The sequence below is a fragment of the Pinus tabuliformis genome, chromosome X (assembly GCF_031772625.1).
Source record: "Pinus tabuliformis cultivar Carrire ecotype Pingquan chromosome X, CPIR1, whole genome shotgun sequence".
In the NCBI taxonomy this organism is placed as follows: Eukaryota; Viridiplantae; Streptophyta; class Pinopsida; order Pinales; family Pinaceae; genus Pinus; species Pinus tabuliformis.
Window position 1 is genome coordinate 470,695,449 of NC_142308.1, and position 21,998 is coordinate 470,717,446.

The following is a 21,998-nucleotide window of genomic DNA, read 5'->3' on the forward strand; positions in this document are numbered from 1 at the left end:
ACACACACATTTGACACAAAATATGCTTTGGGAAACCCTTTAGAGAGAAAAACGTAGCTAGAAGGTCAAGTCGCTCCGCTCTCTTTCTCTGAATGGAAATATGGCTGCAAGTACAATGACGTATGGCTTGTGGCCCGTGCGCTGCTACAGTGCACAAATCCTCTCTATGTGCTCTACATCTTATCTCTCTTGGCTCTTTTTGCTCAGTGATGGAACAAATGCACTCAAAAGAATGAAATCTCTTTTCCTCCTAGTGGCTCAATTATCACACAACATGATAGCCTACTAGTGGTTAGGTTTGACTATCTCAACTCTTGACCAAAGTTACAATATAGACTCTTCTAGAGTCTTCTACATCATAATCACATGCTAGCCCCTTTTCCATGAATAATGGGGGTTGACGTGACACCCTCTCGAATTATGGTGGTGAAAACAGGAAAGTCAACTTCTGAGTGGCATAACTTTTCCCTGATGTGATTCTTGCACCGTTGGAAAGGTATCTATGTGTAGAATAGCATGAAAAAGTGTTGCGCCAAAGCGCCAAAGTTTTACCCCAAAAAACGTCGATTGATGCCTCAAAATGCTCTCACAAGGTTTTAGGACTTATTTTGCCACATTGTGTTCTGCCGGTAAAAACAGTCCTGTGAGCTTATTCCTCCACTTTTTCAATTCTGAAAGCATAGAGATAGATGACAAACAATATAATGATCCAATCCTAAACAACAGTTTGTAAGCAATTCTATAAATTTGCTTCCATGGACAACATAGGATGTGTATCAAACTTGAGAGATAACATTCATAAATTATGAAGCAATTCATATCTTTAATTGAGAGAAAAATGTCAAATTTACAATGCCACTGTCAAGTATACACCTAGAAAGTGCACCGACGAACAGAACTTAAGTTGACTGATTTGGTTGTACTTCTAAATCCAACTCGGCCTCCCCTGAATAGGCTGCTACAGGCATGCAAAGAATGTGGTCTCAAGGAAATTTCTAGATCTGGTACATGAGCGTATTAATGACTCCCTAATTTAGAATTTTGTCCCCTTTTTGCCAGCACTTGGTACCATAAACACTTATGCAATATATTGCTCAGCCCTCTAAAATACAATGCCTGGAAACTTCATAATTCATCCTCCTCACCTTAAACTAATATGTCCCTTCTTGTATGACGAAAATAGCAATTAGAATTGGAAGCAGAATGATGAATGACAGTTCGGCCCAAGAGTCTCTAAGTCTAGAATGAAGGATCAGGTAATCAAGGCAATCAATCCTCCTCTAAAATGTGTCTTTTGGCGTGTTGAATCTCAAGTATTGGTGCAAGATGACTTGGCCTCTTCCCTCTTGAATGAGCTCAAGTATTGGTGCAAGATGACTTGGCCTCTTCCCTCTTGAATGAGCTCGATCCTCTTCTTGTCAGAATTTAAATGTGTTCTTCCTTGGCATCAAGATAGAATATGCAGCCTCCTAAATCCTTTTTGCATAACGTCCCTCCTTGGAGATAATTTCGGCTCATCATTAAATCAGCAATTCGATCATTAAATCAGCAATTCAGTTCAGCCCTCGTCATTATTAACTCAGCCCTCCTGCAATTTTAATGAACTCAACCCCTTCTTAGCCCAAGATAAATTCTGGATTTGCAAATATAAATTCCTCCTCCAGATTGGGCAGTTCGATCTTCACTTGGTGAGACAAATAAGCTCGGCCCTGGTGATCGAATGATCCTGCAACCAAATTACATCCCAATGTTGGAGCCTCCTGCAAACAATGATAATTAGATTTTCTATAATAAGCACAATGGAAGATCTAAAATAATCCTCCCAAAGAGCTAAATAGGGTGGCACTCGAAGTCCACCGAAATTAGCTTTGACTTTTGCATGAAACTCTTGAAACTTGCTTAACCTATTTTCTATGTCAAGATATAGATAGGAATAAAATTATTTGCAATTGAATTCCTCCTGTTATAATTATTCATGGAGTCTCCCTCTAGCTTCTAGATTCTTCATTTTAAATAAAATAATAATGTCTCAATTCTCCAATAAAATATTATTGTCGTCATTCTCAAGATAATGATTTGTCTCCCCTCAATAAAATATTATTTTGCCACCATCCTCCATTAAAATAATAATTTCCACCTTTCTCCACCAAAAATAATATTTTCCTTTATTAATTTAATATTACAAAAAATTGGCAAAACTCCTTAGTGATTTTTAATTTTTTTCATTCATAAAATTGGGAACATTACAAAAACAGTGATGGTTACTGGGCCAAAATCCAAAAACATTACTCCTGGTCATTATCGAGGCCCTTTGTATTTTAAATTTTCATGAAATTTTCATCATAAGGGAGCTATTTCTGGATTGTACCTTGTTTTATACCATTTTGCAGAGTACTATTTTGCCCACTCGACACCAGAACCATGTTCAGGGCTGAACCATCAGTATGGATGGTTACACTACCAATATTACTTCATATGACATACGTTGTTCATGTTCAACATATGACACAGAAATAGGTATTATTTTCTGTCTATAGAATAGGTTTACGCGTTCAACATTTTGCTTGTTTAGAATAAGAATTTTTTATATTTTTGCAAGAATAAGATTCCTTTAATCTTGGTTTCATGTTTGTCATCTACCTTTTGCTTTCATTTCAGCATAGCCTTGCCAACTTGCTAGTCTTTGATGTCCAGCTAGGTATTATTTTCTGTCTATAGAATAGGTTTACGCGTTCAACATTTTGCTTGCTTAGAATAAGAATTTTTTATCTTTTTGCAAGAATAAGATTCCTTTAATCTTGGTTTCATGTTTGTCATCTACCTTTTGCTTTCATTTCAGCATAGCCTTGCCAACTTGCTAGTCTTTGATGTCCAGCTAAGTACCTGTCTCTTATGATTCTAAAACATTCCTGAACGCCTGTCTTGATCACTGGTTTATTTATGACCTATTGTATGGAGTCTTATGGGAGGACATTTTGGAGGAGCTGTTGGAAAAAGGAACCTTCCCCACCATGGCTATTTTCTTGCTTTCCATAATCAAGAATAGCTAGTCAAAAGTTAGGCTATTAACTTTTGAAACAGGTATGCGTTTTCACTAAATTAAGTTATTCGGATGTGTTGATATATAGAATGCTGTACTAAAAAAACCACTTGCCTGTTTGAAGTAAATTGGGATCTTGAAAAAAATCTACTGAGGAACCCTACCTCCACACCCTTTTACCAGTCATGCGAGTGTGCAATTAGGCTTTCGCATTGAGTGTCTGTTGTTCTGTTGATAGAATATTCTGGAGATTTTAGGGACACGTATTCTTTTCCTGGAAATCAAAACAACCGTCAATTATCTCTAGAGTAGATCTTCAATAACGCAGCAAGGAATTTCAATCCTTTGTGACCTGTCTCAAATTATCTTTAGAAAGCCTGCCAGTTTAGAAGATTATACAAATACAAACACTTTGCTGCTAACAATGAAACATCACATTAAAGCTGGCGTATTGATGATCAAAAGTCAAAGTGTCATTTAGTCAGCAAGGATTTTCAATTCGATTTCTTGCTCTCTCACAGTGGTGCTCATCTAGGTTAAGACCATTCTTGCTATGTTATTTACTACTCTAGTAAACTATGCAAGTGTTGGAGCATTGCTTTCGAAGAATCTGATTTTTCAGGAATCAAAATCACAGTAACCCACAAGAATTCACGAATTGAATGCCTTCTTTAACAATTTAAGTCTGTACTTGCACATGAGATGGGAGGCTAAAAAGAAGGGTGGCCAGGAATCAATGTTGAACTATACTACTGGCAAACGATGCAGCAATAAATGCAATGGATTCTTGCCACCACTGTTATTCTTATCCGTATCAGAGTCAAAGCAAAATTTTCTAGAGTAAGTTTCAGTGATGACAAAAAATTGGAAAGAAACCAACAGTTGCACTGTAGTAATAAATCAGAAGAATTCGCAAACACTTGTGATTTGATGTAAACATAAGCACGATTCAAAGGGGAAATTCAAAAGTAAATTCGCTGATCATAAAACATAACATTGTGTGCATGACTGAGGATCCAAGTAACCCCATCTAAGGAACCAAGGTAATGAGGATCAGTGATCAGAAATTGAGCAATCAGCCATGAAAGTGGTCCTGATTCATCCAAGTGATGTAACTGTTTTCAACAAGATGTTTACCTACTGGCCTTCTATACAGATGAGCCTTTCTCCAGGAACTGAATGAGCAAGCTTCACTTCATTTTTCCAAAAGTAATTTTGTTTGCTTGCAGCTTATTTTCTGCTTATCAAAATTGGACGGTTGCCTCTCAAGACTCTGTTTCTGCTCAAACCTAGTTTTGCTCTCGTTATTGTTAATTTCCATTGCTTATAATTTTACTTTTGATGTTTTGCTTGAACAATTTGTTGTAGAATTTTGATTCTATTGCTTTCGATTTCAGTTTGCTTTCATTTATCTAGTTTCTGTTTTCAATTGATCAAAAATAGCTTGAAGATTTAACTCATTTCCTTTTGGTTAGTGCAGCTTGTTTTCATGCTTTCATGATTTTTGAAGTGGAAGATTTCAAATGCAGCTGTTTGAAATCATGAAAAATCTCAATAGGCTGCACGAGGAGATTAGGCCATCTGAATTTCTGCGAGGGTGCCACACTATTCAAGATAAGTGGTGGAAGCACAGAATCCATCAGGTCAATGGCTCCTGAGTGACTTGGGAAACTAAGCGTTGGATTACTAACCAAAGATCTGAAGGGTTTTTCATCCGCTCACATAGTAATCACTGAATGCTACCTTATCTTGAGATGCAACCTTAGATTGCCTCAGTAATGCATTCATATCCATATGCTGTATTTTGATAATATATATCATAAATTGACATAATGCTTCTCCTTCTAAAAGTAACACACTTGTTTCTGCTAACATCAGAGTAATGGGTTTATATTTTTAACTCCCAGATACTCTATAAGAAATAGTTTCTGAACTTTTTCAACTTTCTTCCAAGATTTTTTGGAGAGGCCCAGAGCCTAAACAGGACAACCATAAAAAAATACTGTTTGCGCTAATGTTCTGAAGAGCATCTTTTTTATTATACATGAAAGTGTCCATGTTTCACACCATGTTAGATTTGGAGCGCTATGAAAGATAAGCATTCTGAGGATAATGAAATAAAGTCATCTCCCATATCTCCTAAGGGAACAAAGCCAGGGAAACTCAAGATAAGAGGATTTGAACGTGTTAATTTTAGTTAACAATGGTATGTTCTATGCTTAGCACAATTTACTTCAATGTTCCTTAGTAGCCCAATAACAATTTCCAATAGCAATCACAATAATCACATTGACAATAAAAGCAGATAGAACATGAAACAAAATGCAGAAGAAAATCCAAGACAAGAGGACACCATTTGGCACATGCCAAGAAAAAACCCCAATGTGGGAAAAACCCTTTGATCAATTCTTCTTATTATTATATCAAAAGTTCAGCACAGAGAGAGTACAAAAGTCAAATTGACTTGCCCAATTCAAAATCAAAACAGCCTTGTAAATTTCTGCAGTCAACTACAGTCAAACTTCAGCACTAACCAGAAAGTCAACACTGGTCAAAACAGCAATCAAACTCCTCCTTTGAAGCTCGGTCAAAGGCAGTCAAACTCGGCCTCCAGCAGCAGTCAAAGTCAGCCAAAAACAGTCACAAAAGCAGCGGTCGACACAGGTCAAACAGACCAGGAAATCTCGATTTATGTGCCAGTCAATGCGGCCTGGACAAACAGAAATGTTCCTCCAAAAACCACAGTCAAAACTGGTCAAACTGTCTGAAATTCTGAAATTTTGGTTCTGCAATTCAGCCCAGAAAAAACTCGTCCTTGCCACACATGTGAAAGAGAAGCTGCCCAATGTTGTACGAACCAATAAGAGGAGGAGAGAGAATGAGCAAGTGATGAATGTGCCAAATGAGGAGGAGGGACACTTGTATTTATACAAGTTGAAGAGGGTGAAGTGTCATGTCTATTGGACTCTATGAGCCTACATGATGATGAGGCCGACCTGAACAATTTGTACATCACTGGGCATAAATTCAAAATCATACTTCTACTTGTCCGAATGAGATGATCTTTATATCAATCTTGGTCCTCTCGAAAAGAGGAATCTAATGCAATCATCATATAAATCAAATGAGTTGTCCCAAAGTCGAATTTAGCCCTAGTTTCCAATTTTAACACTCCTTCTCAACTAGGGAGAATTCCACTACCAATCCATCTGTCTTCATGTATCATCTATGTCATCTCATCTCTGCTCTGTTGAACCGTGAAGTAATAATGAAGAAGAATCAATCGAGAGTGAGTCACAAGACCTTACCACTCTCCACTAACAAAAGTCAGTCCAAAGGTAGAACCTCAAATGATCCCAGATCAAGTTGTTGAACACAATGCATTTTAGACATAGGGAGTACGACAGTACACGATGCATCCATCGGTAATGCAACGGTCGCTATCCACATTTCCCAACTCATTGGCCAGATGAGAGATACTTCCCATGAGTCCCGAACTACATGGGTAGGATGTATGTTGGGGCATCAACAGGAGAAGGTGAACCACTCATCCTGCTTATATGACATAGGAGAAGTTGAACCACTCATCCTGCTTATATGCTATATGTCAATCATAGGGGAAGGTGAACCACTCACCCTAAACACATGTCACCATGGGGTATCATAGGGGAAGGTGAACCACTCACCCTGTACACAACGCACCACATAGGGGAAGGTGAACCACTCACCTTGTGGTCGCTCATAGCTCCAAGAAGTACCCCAAGCCCCTAGGAGCTTCCAGAGCTCAATGTCCAACTCAAGCAGGACACTCATGGGAGGGTTTTTCCACGACTCCAAGTCTCTCTCAAAAGGTTAAGAATTTGACCTTCCCCAAAGGCTTCATGAGGATATTTATGACCTGCTCATCAGTCCTGATGTGTTGGAGCCTTATTGCTCCCCACTGTACCATATCACGAATAAAGTGGTACCTGATATCAATGTGCTTAGAGCGGTTGTGGAATACGGTATTCTTTGAAAGGCGATTCCCACTTTGGTTGTCGCAGAAGATCACAGTGGTATCTAAAACATGCTCAAATAGCTCACTGAAGAGCTTCCTCAAACAAACAGCTTCATAAGGTCATACTAGCTACAATGTATTTGGCCTCGGTGGTGCTTAGTGCAATTGATTTCTGCTTCCTGCTCATCCAGGAAACTGAAGCAAATCCTAATGAGAAGCAACAACTAGATGTGCGCTTACGATCCACCACATTGCCAGCCCAGTCAGCATCTGTATACCCATGCAACCTCAAATTCCAGGCAGTTTATCTCAGTCCATAATAGATTGTGCCTCGGAGATATCTCAAGAAATTCTTAGCAGCAATCCAATGAACGTGATGAAGCTCAACCATATATTGACTCAACGTATTCACAGCGAAGTATAAGTCAAGACAGGAATTTACCAAGAACATCAGGGCCCCCACAAGTTTTCTATATTTAGAAGGATTTGCCAATTCGGGCCCAACAACACTTCCACACAGCGTCTTGAAGTTGAGTTCCATCAGAACAGACATAGACTTGCAATCCACCATCCCACATCTCTCGAGTAGCTTCACAATGTATTTTCCTTGAGATAGGAAAATCTCACCTACCTTTTGCCAGACCTCCAAGCCTAGGAGGTAATGCATCAGTCCTAGGTCCTTCATCTCGAATTCGGAAACCAACTCCCTCTTGCATTGATAAATGAGAGGGTTTGCACCTGTTAGAAAGAGATCATCCACATAAAGGACCAGAATGAGAGGCATGTCATTTTCAACCTTGAAATATAGGTTAGGGTCAGCTTTGCTCCTTGTAAATCCCAGCTTCATAAGATAGCTATCAATCCTCTCATACCAAGCCCTAGGGGCTTGCTTCAACCCATAGAGGGAAATCTTCAATCTGTAGTAGACTTCCTCCTTAAGCGAGCCATGCAAGAAAGCAGTCTTAACATCCATTTGGTGTAGGCTCCATCCTTGAGAGGCAGTAAGAGCTATAATTGAACAGATAGTGGTATATCAGGCAACTGGTGCAAATATCTCATCATAGTCCACCCCTTCCTTTTGAGAGAAGCCTCGAGCAACGAATCTGGCCTTGTATTTTTCAGCACTCCCATCAGCTCCATGTTTGATTTTGTAAAGCCATTTAGAAGTGACCACAGACTTGTCCTTGGGTCTAAGAACCACATCCCATACATCATTCTTCATGGTTGATTTGTACTCCTCATTCATCGCATCCTTCCATACTCGTTGTTTCACAGATTTTTCAAACATACAAGGCTCAGATTGAACAATAGTACTCATGTCAGCAAGGTACCCTTGATACCTGTTTGGATTCTCACTTTCACGAAATGTTCCTCTTGGAGCAATATGCTTTCAACATCTTTGAGGGTGTCTTTGAGCAACAAAGGTCCTTTTTCTTGAGAAAGAGGGATCACTAGGAGGTGGACCAGTGGGATCCATCGGGCCTTCAACATCAGGCATATGCTTTCCTGTAGCATCATCATTCTCTTTTCCTGGAATGGGGAGATCTCTGGCTTTCCCAAGAGCAGTGTCTTCATCGAATGTAACATCATGGCTTACTTCCACATCTCATTGACCAGGCACATAAATTCTATATGCCTTTGAGTTTTCACTATAGCCCACAAAAGTTACTTTCTTCCTACATGCTCCCAACTTGTTTCTCTTTTCTTTAGGCACATGAAAATATACGGGACAACCAAATATTCTAAAATGAGAAACATCAAGTTTCTTACCAGTGAAAACTTCTTCGAGTGTCTTGAAATCCAATGCTTGATGTGGACACCTATTTTGAACATATACGGCGGTATTTGTAGCTTCTCCCCATAAGAACTTCAATATACCTAGATCATGAAGCATGGCACAAGTGGTTTCCATGATCGTTCGATTCTTTCTTTCAACAACTCCATTTTGCTCAGGAGTGTATACAACGGTTGTCTCCCTCTTAATGCCAGACTCTCTGCAAAAGTCAATGAATTCATTTGATTCATATTCGGTTCCATTATCGGTCCTCAATATTTTGATCTTATTCCTTGTTTGATTCTCCACCAAGACTTTGAAAGAACGAAACCATTTGAACACTTCTTCCTTCTTCTTCAAGAAATAGATCCATGTTTTGCGAGAGAAGTCATCCACAAAGATAGCATAATATAAAAATCCTCCTAATAATGTTATGGCCAACATACCAAATAGGTCAGCATGGACCAATTGAAGAATATCATAAGTTTGACTTTCACTTGAAGGGAATGGTCCCCTTGTAAGTTTCCTAGCTTCACAACCCTGACAAACACTTTCATGATTCATGTTGAAATCGGGCATACCTGTGACTATCTTCTTTATCCGAGGTAAGGCTTTGAAATGAAGGTGGGAAAATCTTTGATGCCATAATTTTGATTGAAAAGAAGTATTGCAAGACATGGCTCCCAAAGGACTTCCTCCAATTTAATAAAGACCACCAACCCTAAATTTAAGTGTAAATGCGTCTTTAGGGTTTCTTTGACAAAGATGTACCTTTCCATCAATAAATGTTACCTTTAAGTCTTTATCTTCCATCGCAGAAATAGATAACAGGTTCTTCAAATCGAGCATACAAATACTTCTTGTAGATGAATGGTTTTCCCTTGATTTGAGTGAAGAGTGATGGTACCTATTCCTTTCACAAGATACGTTGCATTATCTCCAAGTATGATTTCCAAGTTAGTCTTATTTTCAACCAAATTTGAGAGGACCTCTTTGTACCCAGTAAAGTGCCTTGAGGCTCCACTATCAATCAACCAATGATCCAATGTATCCGGAGGAGAGGCAATAAATAAAGAGGAAATAAGATAAAATTCATTTTGTTTTTCTACAACATTACTTTCCTCATACCTGAAATTTCTTGATCTTTTGGGAGGACGACCATTTCCATATCGAGTAGCGGGAGCATTCCTCTTTCCTTTATTGTTGAACTTGTTGTTTCTTTGATTTTCATTGCCTTTGTAGTTGTTGTGGTTGTTGTTGTCATCATCCCTTGGAGTATCCTTCTTGTGAGGACTCTCTCTAGCATAGTGGCCAAACTTGTTGCAATTGAAGCCTCTTCCTTTTCTTACTTCTTTGAATCTCAGCTTAAATCCTTGACCTTGTCTTCCTGGACCACCATTTTTCTTCCTTTTAGCATGAGCGGAGAAAGCGGTAGGATCATTTCCATTTGAAGGCTTATCTCTCTCCATCATCCTTATTTCTTCTTGAGTGCATCTAGCCAATAATTCATCAAAACCTGGAATCCTGTCATTGTTGAGGATGGTGGTGTTAAACACATTCCATGCTCTTGTAAGACCTCCAAGTGCAATAAGAGTGAGCTCCCTGTCACCAACAACTTCTTCAATAGATTGGAGACCATCCTTGATTTCGGTAATCCCCATGAAGTAGGATTGAATGGACTCTCCTCTATCCATCTTGATGTCTTTCAGTTTGTTCTTGAGAAAGACTTGATTTGCATTGTTTACTTTAAACATCCCAACCAGCTTGTCATACATCTCCTTAGATGTTTCCAAATCATAAATATAGGCAACCAAAGGCTTGTGAATGGAATCTACAATAATTTTCTTATCTTTGACCTCACCTTTCTTGTACTTTGTTTTTGCAGCAGCAGGTGCATTTGAAGGAGGCTCCACCACTCTTCCCTTTACATAGTCCATAGCATCATCCTCTTCCAAAATCAAATCCAAAGTCATCTTCCATGCACGATAGTCGGATTTGTCCTTGAGCTTGTCCTTGGATTTGAAGTATGATGTAGTCCTCATTGAATCTAGACCAATATTCTTTGTCCAACAACTTTCCTTAGTGATTGCTTTTCTCACTATTGCTTGGGCTTTGTCTTCACCTGGGCTCTAATTCCATGTTAATTTTAGTTAACAATGGTATGTTTTATGCTTAGCACAATTTACTTCAATGTTCCTTAGTAGCCCAATAAGAATTTCCATTAGCAATCACAATAATCACATTAACAATAAAAGCAGATAGAACATGAAACAAAATGTAGAAGACAAGCCAAGACAAGAAGACACCAAATTTCGCAGATGCCAGGGAAAAACCCCAATGTGGGAAAAACCCCTTGATCAATTCTTCTTATTATTATATCAAAAGTTCAACAGAGAGAGAGAGTACAAAAGTCAAATTGACTTGCCCAATTCAAAGTCAAAGCAGCCATGTGTATTTCCATAGTCAAACTTCAGCCCTAACCAAAAAGTCAACGTTGGTCAAAACAACAGTCAAACTCAGCCTCCAACAGTGGTCAAAGTCAGCCCAAAACAGTCACAAAAGCAACGATCAAATTCGGTCAACCTGTGGTCAACCCTACAGTCAACACAGGTCAAACAACCCAAGAAATCTCGATTTCTATGCCAGTAAATGCGGCTTGGTCAAACAGAAATGTTCCTCCAAAAATCGTAGTCAAAACTAGTAAACAAGCCCTTGGTCAACGCTAGTCAAACTGTCTAAAATTCTGAAATATCGGTTTTGCAATTCAACCCAGAAAAAACTCGTCCTTCTTGCCACACGTGTGAGAGAGAGACACTGCCCAATGTTGTACGAACCAATAAGAGAAGGAAAGAGAATGAGTTAGTGATGAATGTGCCAAATGAGGAGGAGGGACACTTGTATTTATACAAGTCAATGAAGTTGAAAGGGTCATGTCTATTGGGCTCCATGAATCTACATGATGACGAAGCCAACCTGAACAATTTGTGAGTGGGCATAAATTCAAAATCATACATTTGCTTGTCCGAATGTGATGATATTTATATCAATCTTGGTCCTCTCAAAAAGAGGAATCTAATGCAATCATCATCTCCATCAAATGAGTTGTCCCAAGGTGGAATTTTGCCCTAGTTGCCAATTTTAATACAACGATAGCATTTCTTGCTGCTAGCAACCATCCTCAGAATCCTACTGCTGGAGAAAAAGCAACCATCCTTGGAGACCTGCCTGCAGGAGAAAAACTGCCAGCAATGGACTTTGTCCAACCTTTAATCTATCCCTACAGGAACTACAGCAAGCATATGCACAAACATTTGGCCTCTTTCAAAATCGTCAGTTGTCTTATTTTGTATTGTGGCCATTCTTATTACTTTTCTAGCCTCTTGGATGCCTTATAGTCTTAGATGCCTTACAGTTTTCCAGCCATCCCTAATTTTATCCTAGTTGTCGATACCCATATTTCATGTCTTCCTACGTGGTCAACTAGTCAATTTTGACCTTCCTATTAGCTTTAATTCATGTTTAGGACTCAAGAGATGACCCCATAGAATCGCACTAATTATCCTCTTATGTAGGATTGACAAAATTCTGCAAGGGACGAAAGTGGGCCCTCCTTTACTTATCAAATGACAATTTTCCTCACCATTTTCAAGAACGAGACTCAGCATAACAACGCCATATCACTCCTATTCCATACCCACATTTTGGTATGGAGTTTTTTGGCTTCTTCACATTCATCCTTGGGCTCTTTCCCCCCTTGGAATCTAACTCTTCATTACACAATGGCGTACGGGGAGATTCTTACAATTCTGCCTGAGTTGAGGTTGAGATTATGGATTCATGATGTTTTAAATTAAGGTTAGGATCATGAAATGTTACAGTTGACTGAATCTTTCCATTTGGGTTCACACATTCTTGTTGTGACGAATTAGGTGTACACCCATTCCATCTAATTTCTCTCCTAGTAAGTGGTGCTCTTCAAAATGTTGTTGATCCAACAAAACAATGAGGACAACGATTGCAACATCAACAAATCAGATGCATCTGTTCTATTTTCTGATTTCTGCTAGTTTATAACTGATTTATCAAATAGTTCCATAACTCGCCTTTTCAAGACGAAGTTGACAACTATCACGAAGATGGTTCATTATTCTTTTAACGCAACTGGCTTGGAGGATTCACAATGGACCTTAAATGTAAAGCCTTGGTTCATCCTCTTTTATAAAAGACTCTTAGTTTTAGCAGTTTCAATTACTCCAAAGAAATTATATTTCCTTCAACGCACAATGCTAAGTGGCTAAGTCAATTCCTTGTTGGCAGCGCTCCAACCTCCACTAAATTGTCATCAGACATTCACAAAATGGTGCCTCTAAGGGAGGGTCAAATTTAACCCAAACTCCTCAACCCTGCCTCTAAGGGAGAGTCAAATTTAACCCAAGCTCCTCAACCGTCATCCAAGGTAATTGCCACTTTCACATAGTGATCCTAGACATTGTTGAAGGCCAATAAATCTACAAAGGTTCCAAATAATAAACAAAAGAGCCAATAGTTTTCTTTCAAGCTCCTTAAGTAACTAAGTCAAGCAAGGGTCAGCATTTTCAACAAAGAACTTATGATATCCAAGACTGTAAAATTGCTTAGATTTCCAATACCACTACAAAATGCTTTTCTCAAGTTTGTACCTATCAAGTGTGTTTCTACCCAGCATAGTCGATGTGCTATTTGTACTTGTGAGATCTAAGGACCACACAGTGCAAATATTTTTGTCTCTCACCTGAGATAGTGAAATTGTTGCGACATCGCACTCAAGAAGTACTAAATTATTAGAGAATTTGGAAGTATATTTGTTGAAACTAAGTGGATGTAGATTGCCGCTCCATTAACAATAACAATAATAACAATAGCAACAATAGCCAAGCCAGACATTTGTAAGATAATGGGACCCTCCACATATTTGACTTATTTGATTGCTAAAATCTGGAGGTGTACATACTCTGCCCTACTCTGTATTTGAACTTAAAGAGGAAAGATATGTTCTCAACCATTAGACAGATGGATCAAACACCAAAGTTTCCAAATCAGACAAAGCTTTAAAACAAGAAAATATTTGCAACAGCTTCCTTATGGGGTTTGGAAATTTCACGGCTCCTTGTGGGCTTTGGAAATTTCAAGTGGGGTGCTCGGCTTCAATAATCTCTGGAGGTATACATATTCTGCTGTAATCTGTATTTGAACTTGTAACATTTTAGGAGAAAAAGATATGTTCTCATCAGACACATGGATCAAACACCAAAGTTTCCAAATTAGAAAACGCCTTATAGCAAGAAAATATTTGTAACAGCTTCCTTGTGGGCTTTGGAAATCGTAAGTGGGGTGCTTCGCTTCAATGATCATGTTTCCAAAGTTCCAACAAAAACCTTAGGATCTTTTGAAGGGAAGACAGGGAAGGGTCAGGATGCTTACATCAGTAGAGCAATCCACAGAACGCATCCAAAAACTCTGTAACCAGTTGTTCAAATCAAATCCTACAATACAACGAGATGAGGTGGTGGCTAGTGAAAGGCCTGCAAGCGGAAAAGCTCAGGGAAGTGAGAGATGATGTACATACCTTAGTCGTCACTGTCTATTCGCAGATCATGTTGAGTTAAGCCCCGATGAACGAATTGAAAGACCTTGTAGCTGTAACTTCTGCAGGGTCGAAGTAATCAGATCTTTTACGGGTTAAGAAGAATTATTTGGCCAAGGTTGTTTTTTCGACACCCAAATCTCTACGCCCTTGGCCACTACTGCAATAACAACAGTTTTTTTAAATCTCTGCTTTTCTTCTAAACAAGATAGATATTCGATCGCATACTGCTCTAAGGATCTTTGATCGATGTTTACAGTTTATCTTAAAAGTTCGACCTGTGTGGATATACCCAAGATAAAAGTTCGACCTGCGTTGATATACCCTCTTTTTGTCTTGAATGGGTATATCCACAGTCAAGGTTGTTTTATAAAACCCTTCTCCACAATACTTCACTATAAAACAAAGAAAAATCACCTGAAACTTTGTAAACCCATGCAACTTGATAAAATAACAAGGGGTAATAAGAGAGTAAGATATCTCACTCAAAACACGCCTCTAAGCTCGTGTCGACAGATTAAAGATGAAACGTCAAAGAGGGCCTCTGTCACTTCTTGTATTTCGAAAATTTTCGTTAGCATACACTACATCTTTGCCCTGCATCGAAACCTAGAAGATCTCACGCTGTAAAAGAGGGAAATAATGAGAAACACCGACTTCAATATGAGGAGAGCTCATACAGACCTCATTTTTGAATGAACGAGCTCCTCCTCATGTTAAAGTGGGAGGTTCCATTATTATCAATTCCAGTCTTTTACAACGTGAAACCTTCTGAGCTCCCAATTGTGCTCTCCAAAGGAACCCTTAAACGCTCGACCTATTTGAAACAAATGGAAAGACTCTGTCGCGGAAAGGACCAGAATATGCAGAGGGAAAAGTGGGAAGGAGGCAGAAAGGGAGCAGTTTAATCATGTGGGTAGGGTATTGAGATATATGTGGGCACACCAGCGGTCCAGCAGAGAATATTTATCGAGAATTTGGGCATACAAGTAAAAGAAAATTTATCCTAACAACTGCTGAATTTAGGTCATAAGCCAGAAAAGAATATTTGACGAACCTGAAATTTTGATTATTTTCACCATTTAACTTCAAAAGTTAGGAACATTAGCAATCAAATTTATTGTATAAAAAGACAAAGCAAATAAGAAATATACTAGACACATGGTGTGATGCTTTGATATTTCACTGATCTTTCCCATCCACAGAATTTGTACCATTTTATTTTGAAAAAACAATGAAACATTAAATTTGAGTGGTACAGTTTTAATTTAATTTGGAAGGTTATATATATAAAAGTTATAAAAAAAAGCCCATAGGCTTTGGATTGACGGTGAATGGGCGTGTTGTTAAGGCATTTCTTGCGATAGGTGTTCAAATCCCTCGTGGGTACTTAGATTAGTCTAAAAAAAAGTTATAAAAGAAAAATTATTTTTACTAACGAATCTTTTTCATTATTGAGAATATGTTTACAATATAAAAAGAATACTTTTTCTTATTCTGAATTGTTGATGGATCTTCTTAATAGGGTTAAAGTGTATATTAAATAAACTTTTTATTTAAAAAAACTAATATGAAATTGTATTTTTCTAAATCTTTAAAATTTAAATTATGATCAACTTTATTCATTTGTCATTAGTGTTTTATAATTTGTATTGGGTATGTCTAATTTATAGTATCTATTAAATCATTGTTTACACCATGTTTCTTTAATTTTGTTTCATTTCAGTTTAAAGAGCAAGAGATAAGTAGGCAGAGAATAATTCTTGCTATTAATGTAAGCACAAAAATGGTTATACTCTGTAACCACCACCACTGCCCTTTAGTCACTCTTTAGTTAATAAATAATTTATAGTTTCCATTAAATCCTTGCCTACACCATGTCTCTTTAATTTTGTTCCATTTCAGTTTAAAGAGCAAGAGATAATTAAGCAGAGAAGAATTCTTGTTGCTTCTTGCTGCTAATGTCAGCGCAAAAAAGGCTATACTGTGTGACCACCACCGCCCTTTAGTCACTCTTTAGTAAATAAATCTTGTTCCTTTCAGAAAAACTCTTATGCAAAATTGTTGTAAATTGTAACATCCATTTCCATAAATTAAAAAAATAAATACAAAACATCCATCTCCATAAATTTTATTATTGTACCCATGAAATAAGAACTTTTACCATTAGAATATATTACCACATATTCCTTTTATTTTAACAATTCCAATAAGATTTTTACCATTAGAATAGATTATCCGATATTCTTTTTATTTTAAAGATTCCATGGCGGGATCAAAATGATATGGTTGTTAAGTGGATGAAACGCACGAAATCTTTATGATAGACGGAATTCATTCACTATCCAAAAGATTGTGCACTATCGTAGAAAGAAGCACATTAATTATGAAGAAATAGAAAAACAATGGGTAAACTCAAATTGTGAATGAACAATATTTTCAACATTTAAATAGGGTAACTTTATTCCAAAATTCAAATGAATTTTTTAGGTCATATTCCATTTTGAGCCTTTGAAATTAAAGTATTTGGTGTACTTATTATTGAAATTCACTAGGGGAGGGATGCCATTACGCGAACAAGTCCAGCTAGGACCTCATCAATGCCACATCAACCAGTTGAGGTGTCATATGACACCTGTCCTCCACCTGCAAACACTTGTCATGCGTGTGTGATGACCGGTTCAACCAGTTTAGGGCACGTTAAGTTAACCTAGCAGTCACTTGTTCGAGCGTCCATTCAACCTCTGCTTTATTTTGTTCGGGCATGTTTCTTGTGCGTTTCTGGTCCCGAGTACTTGCACAGGGCTGCTACAATGTCGTTCGCAGCCATGCCTGTCCTTGGCCCTGTAAATAGCGGGTTATGGGGTCTTTTTGTTGCTTGTTTGAGAGGTTGTGAGGTTGTTATCTGGAGTTTGGTATGGTTTATTGGGTTGTTTTCTCTTCCCCGTATGGTGTATTGGCCTTGGTATTCGTCTGCATTCGTCCTTATGGCGGATTTAGCTTGGCTCGGTGCTGGTTATGGCAGTTTCATGCTCCAAAGGGTTTTATCAGGTAAAAGAGTAAGCTTTTGAGCTACATTGGAGATATTTCTTATTTTATGCAGGTTTTTGGAGGTTTTTGGATGTCTAACCCCATGTCAGGTCTATCTTGCAGGCCACTGTGCGATTGGCAGTTTGACCTACGGTTTATGGAGCATCTAGGGTTCCTGTGGCGTGCTGGCATGGAAGAAGCCGACAAAACGAGACCTGGAAGGTAAGACATTGTCCTACCATCCTATATCTACCTGTGTTTTTAAACACATTTAACTGGATGGATTATTGTGCCTTTGTGCTTATTTGTCTGTGTCTTTGAACACTTTCAGTTGTGTTGGTTTTGTCCAAATTGTGGGTTTTGTCTAAATTGTGGGCTTTGTGTAAATTGTGGGGTTTGAAGCATGAAGACTCCATGCGTTGAGTCATTTGTGCAGCAATAGTGCGTCAAGTTTGGTTGTAGTTTTGGTGTTTTGGTGTCCTGGTTGTGATAATTTATTCTGGTTGCGCGCTCAGTGTTGGTGTTTGGTGTATTATACTACTTTGTATGTGAGATTAGGGTTTGAAATGAACACAACCTACCAAGGTAGAAAGTATTGTTGAAATATTTAATAAGCTACAGGTTCAACTGTAAAAGGACAAAGAGAGCATATAGTTGTTTTTCTTTAAAACAAAGAAAGAATTCTAAAAAATTATGACCCTACAGGCCTGAGCCTTAATTTTTAAACAAGATAAGAAGCCCCATCAGAGAATTCATGTTTAACTATCGCTCCTAATGAATTATAGAGAAATAGGTATTTATTGTCTTGGAAATGTAAGAAGAAAAATTACAGTTGTGGCCATATGGGCCTCAGCCAAGAATTGAAGAGTGAAATAAGAGTCTGGAAATAAATCCTTAGGAGGAAGTGAAACCCTCGACAAAATAGACAGAGCACAAATCTTATTGAAATCTTGTTATAGAAAATGGGCGCTTGCCCTTAATATTATTAATAGAACTTCTAGACATGGTGTTTTACAAATAGAAAAGTGTTTACAACCAACTTAAGACGAAGAGACCTAACTAAGTAATTCACCTTCAAATCTCTTAAGAATAGAGGAAACTAGTACATCATGGTCTTGATTGAAATATTGTAAGTAAACGATCTTGTTGAGATTTTTTGGGCAGTGTTTTTCTTTTCAAGTTGAAATGGTACTAGTTTGTGGTTGATGTCGTGTGGTTATGTTGGTATATTTTTTCAGTGAGTTAGAGTTTTTGGTTTTTGTGATGGAGGGTATAGCGGGTACATGCTATCAGTAGTCTAGATTATGATTGGTATTTGATAGGATTATGATTATGTTACCACTGTGATTGAATGATGCATAATTTTTGTTAACAGTTGTTAGCAATATAATGTTGTTAGCAATTGTTAGCAGTATAATACATTTAAATTGTTAGCAGTTGTCAACAGTATTGTTGGTACAATTCCTTGACCTCCTTTTTCCTCTTGAAACACATCGTTTGCCTACCTTTTTCCTTCATACATCTCTTAGACCCCTTGAAATTGATTAGTTAACAGTATTATAGTTGTTAAATGCATTAGAATTGATTTATGAGTTTTATGTTAAAGAATTAGGGATTTTTGATAAAAAGACTACAAGAAGTTGCAACATCCTGTAATTGGTTTATTGTTTGACATATGGCATGACAGCTAAGCTAGAGCAAAGGGTAGGGATGAAAAATAGAATGTACAAGCATGGACGAACACCTATCCTACAGCAGAACCAACACTCCTGAATGCGCGGTCAATGATGGTCAAAGCACAGCATGTTGGCGACAAAAGCAGGAACATCATAGGGTTCTAAACCGATTTAGTTTTGTTCCTTTTTGGAATCGGTTCAGATTGGAAACAACTTAAAAACTATGCCATAGCAAAAGCGGCAACAACCGCATAACGAATGTACATTCATTCTGAAATGTAAACGTTGTAAAACATATGTAAACATAGTTATGTGTTGTTAGTTAAGGGGTTATCATTGTATCGTTTTGAAAATAGAGCTTTTGAACTTAATACCAAAAACACGGTTGCAGTCACGATTTCATTGTTGCGTTGATTCTATAGTTGCTTGAGCACAGTCCAGTATACCTTTGAAACGTGGACAGGCCCTGCGTGGAACGGGTATACTGTCATTTCATTTCATTTGCAACTTCTGAATATTCAATAGTATGCACAGTGATTAGAGTTTGGTTTATGCTTTCATTGATTTAATTAGAAATTTGTATGAGTAATGTTTATGATGGTAGCTTGAAGGATTCATCGCTGAGATCGTTGAATTGTATCCTGTAAGGGATCTGATCTTTTCGTTATTTTTAAAAGCATCTTCATGAACCCTGTTTCTCATATATTTGAATTTTAAGTGTGCTTATGATTTTAGTATGTTTTAATCTTTCATGAATGATAAACATTGAATGTTGAGTGTTCACTGAACAGGGGTTTTATGCACAACATCCTCGTAAGGGGATTGAAATCTTGGTTTAAGTAATACACAGTGTTTTTAAAACAGGTAGATGAATTGAGTGACCTGAGTGTCTAGGCGATAGGGAGCATACCTCAACCTTCCGTAAGGAAGTTCTGTAACCTACCATCACGAACACTTAGTTAGGAATCCTTTATGTCTATAGATTGTAGACGCATGCCTCGAAGTTTACTGACCCTGGTCGATAATAAATATAGCCTAATCTAGCACCCTAGATAGGACACTACAAGTATAATACATTTAAATTGTTAGCAGTTGTTAGCAGTAAAATGTTGTTAGCTTGTTTGTTTGTTAGATTTAAATTTAAAAATTGCCTAAATACATGTGATTTTCTTCAATGAGTTAGAGTTTCTGGTTTTTGTGTTAAAGGGTATGGCAGGTACATGTTATAAGTAGTCTAGATTATGATTGGTACTTGATTGGATTATGATTATGTTACGAGTGTAATTGAATGATGCATAATTTTTGTTAGCAGTTGTTAGCAGTATAATGTTGACCGAAGTTGTTAGCAGTATAATACATTTAAATTGTTAGCAATTGTCAGCAGTATAATACATTTAAATTGTTAGCAGTTGTTACCAGTAAAATGTTGTTAGCTTGTTTGTTCGTTTGTTAGATTTAAATTCAAAATTTGCCTAAATACATGTGATTTTATTCATTGTCTTTAGTCCCTCCCTCCCTCTTTTCAATTTGGGTAATGGCATCCCTACCCTAATGGTTTAAATGATTTCACTGTGAGTTGTATATTTGTGGTGATAGAGAAAGGTTTGGAAGTTTCTCTGTTTTTTCATGGCCAACAAATTATGTGAGGAGGAGATACAACCACCATATGTGATTGCAACAGAGAAAAGTGCTTGTAGATTCATCAGAGAAGGTGCTTAGAATCAAATTTAGGGCTTGTATGTTGTTGTATGGAACTGGGTGATTCAAACTAGAAAAGTTGGTTAGCAATAAGACGCTTAAAAACGTTATTGTTACTGAATCCTAACAAAACCATAAACTAAAGCTTCCAAGGAAAATATTAAACTAAATGATTCATTGCTTTAGAGTTAGTGATTTTCTCTAAATAAAAGAGCAGATTTTGATGATTGAAAAAAGCATAAAAACCTCACATCGAAATAAAAATATTTTTTAGATTAGAATTCAAATTCAAATTCAATAGAGTTTAGATTCTTGAATTCAGTTTATCTAACTTTGATCAAATTATCCAAACAGAGTTCAATTATCTACAGATCATATTATCCCAACAAAGTTCAAATTCTTGAATTCAGTTCATCTACCTTTGTTCCTTGATCATCACAATGACCATTGCCAAACATTCTCAAATCAAGTAAAACTCCATGTAATTATGTAGAAGAGAATGGTATTTTTTATCATTTGCAATCCTCAATCTAATGAACTAGATAATCCTTAATTGTGTAGAAGTGCAACTTATACTATTAAACCAATCAACATATTGCATCCTTACAAAATTTACATTGGGGTTAGTAACACAAGTGGATTAGAGGGACTGAGTAGCCCAAGTGTCCACTTGTGTTACTAACCCCAACACTGAGTGAAGGTGTCATATAAACACAGTTGGGATTTAAACTTGCACAGGTAGGGGTATAAGAGGTGGGAATAACCCCTCGCTGATAGCGGGGAACTTGGATGTTAATCAGGTCTTGGTATGATGGTGTGTGCTCTGCAAATGTAGTCCAGCGTGTTCGACATCATCCTATTTGCTTCAAATTGTCTTGCACCATAGTCTTCCATGCTTGTCACCCCTCCTTTTTCCAACACTTGTTGAACCTTTCTTGCCCCCCTCTCTTGCCTTGCCAAAAAAATATTATGGTCCTTATATTCCCTTGATTTTTGTATTTCCAACATTTCCTTTGCTCAAGCTTCTGCTACTGCAATCCTTGCAGTTCTCTTTTCCTTGGCCAACTCCTTCTTTCTTTTTTAAGATTCCTGAATTTCATTTTTTTTATGTTCATACTCAAACAATAAATTCGTATAATCTTCAGATGTGAGCAACTATG

At 37.5% G+C, this 21,998-nt stretch overlaps 2 long non-coding RNA genes across 2 annotated transcripts; one reads left to right on the forward strand and one right to left on the reverse strand.

Annotated features, from left to right (window-relative positions):
• Positions 1-1,103: 1,103 nt before the first annotated feature.
• Positions 1,104-14,548, reverse strand: LOC149140715 (uncharacterized). The gene is made up of 2 exons (XR_016264013.1): positions 14,417-14,548; positions 1,104-1,760 (listed from the first exon to the last, which is right to left on the reverse strand). It is a non-coding gene; the product is annotated as an uncharacterized LOC149140715 (long non-coding RNA).
• Positions 1,754-5,649, forward strand: LOC149140716 (uncharacterized). The gene is made up of 2 exons (XR_016264012.1): positions 1,754-2,517; positions 2,840-5,649. It is a non-coding gene; the product is annotated as an uncharacterized LOC149140716 (long non-coding RNA).
• Positions 14,549-21,998: the final 7,450 nt, after the last annotated feature.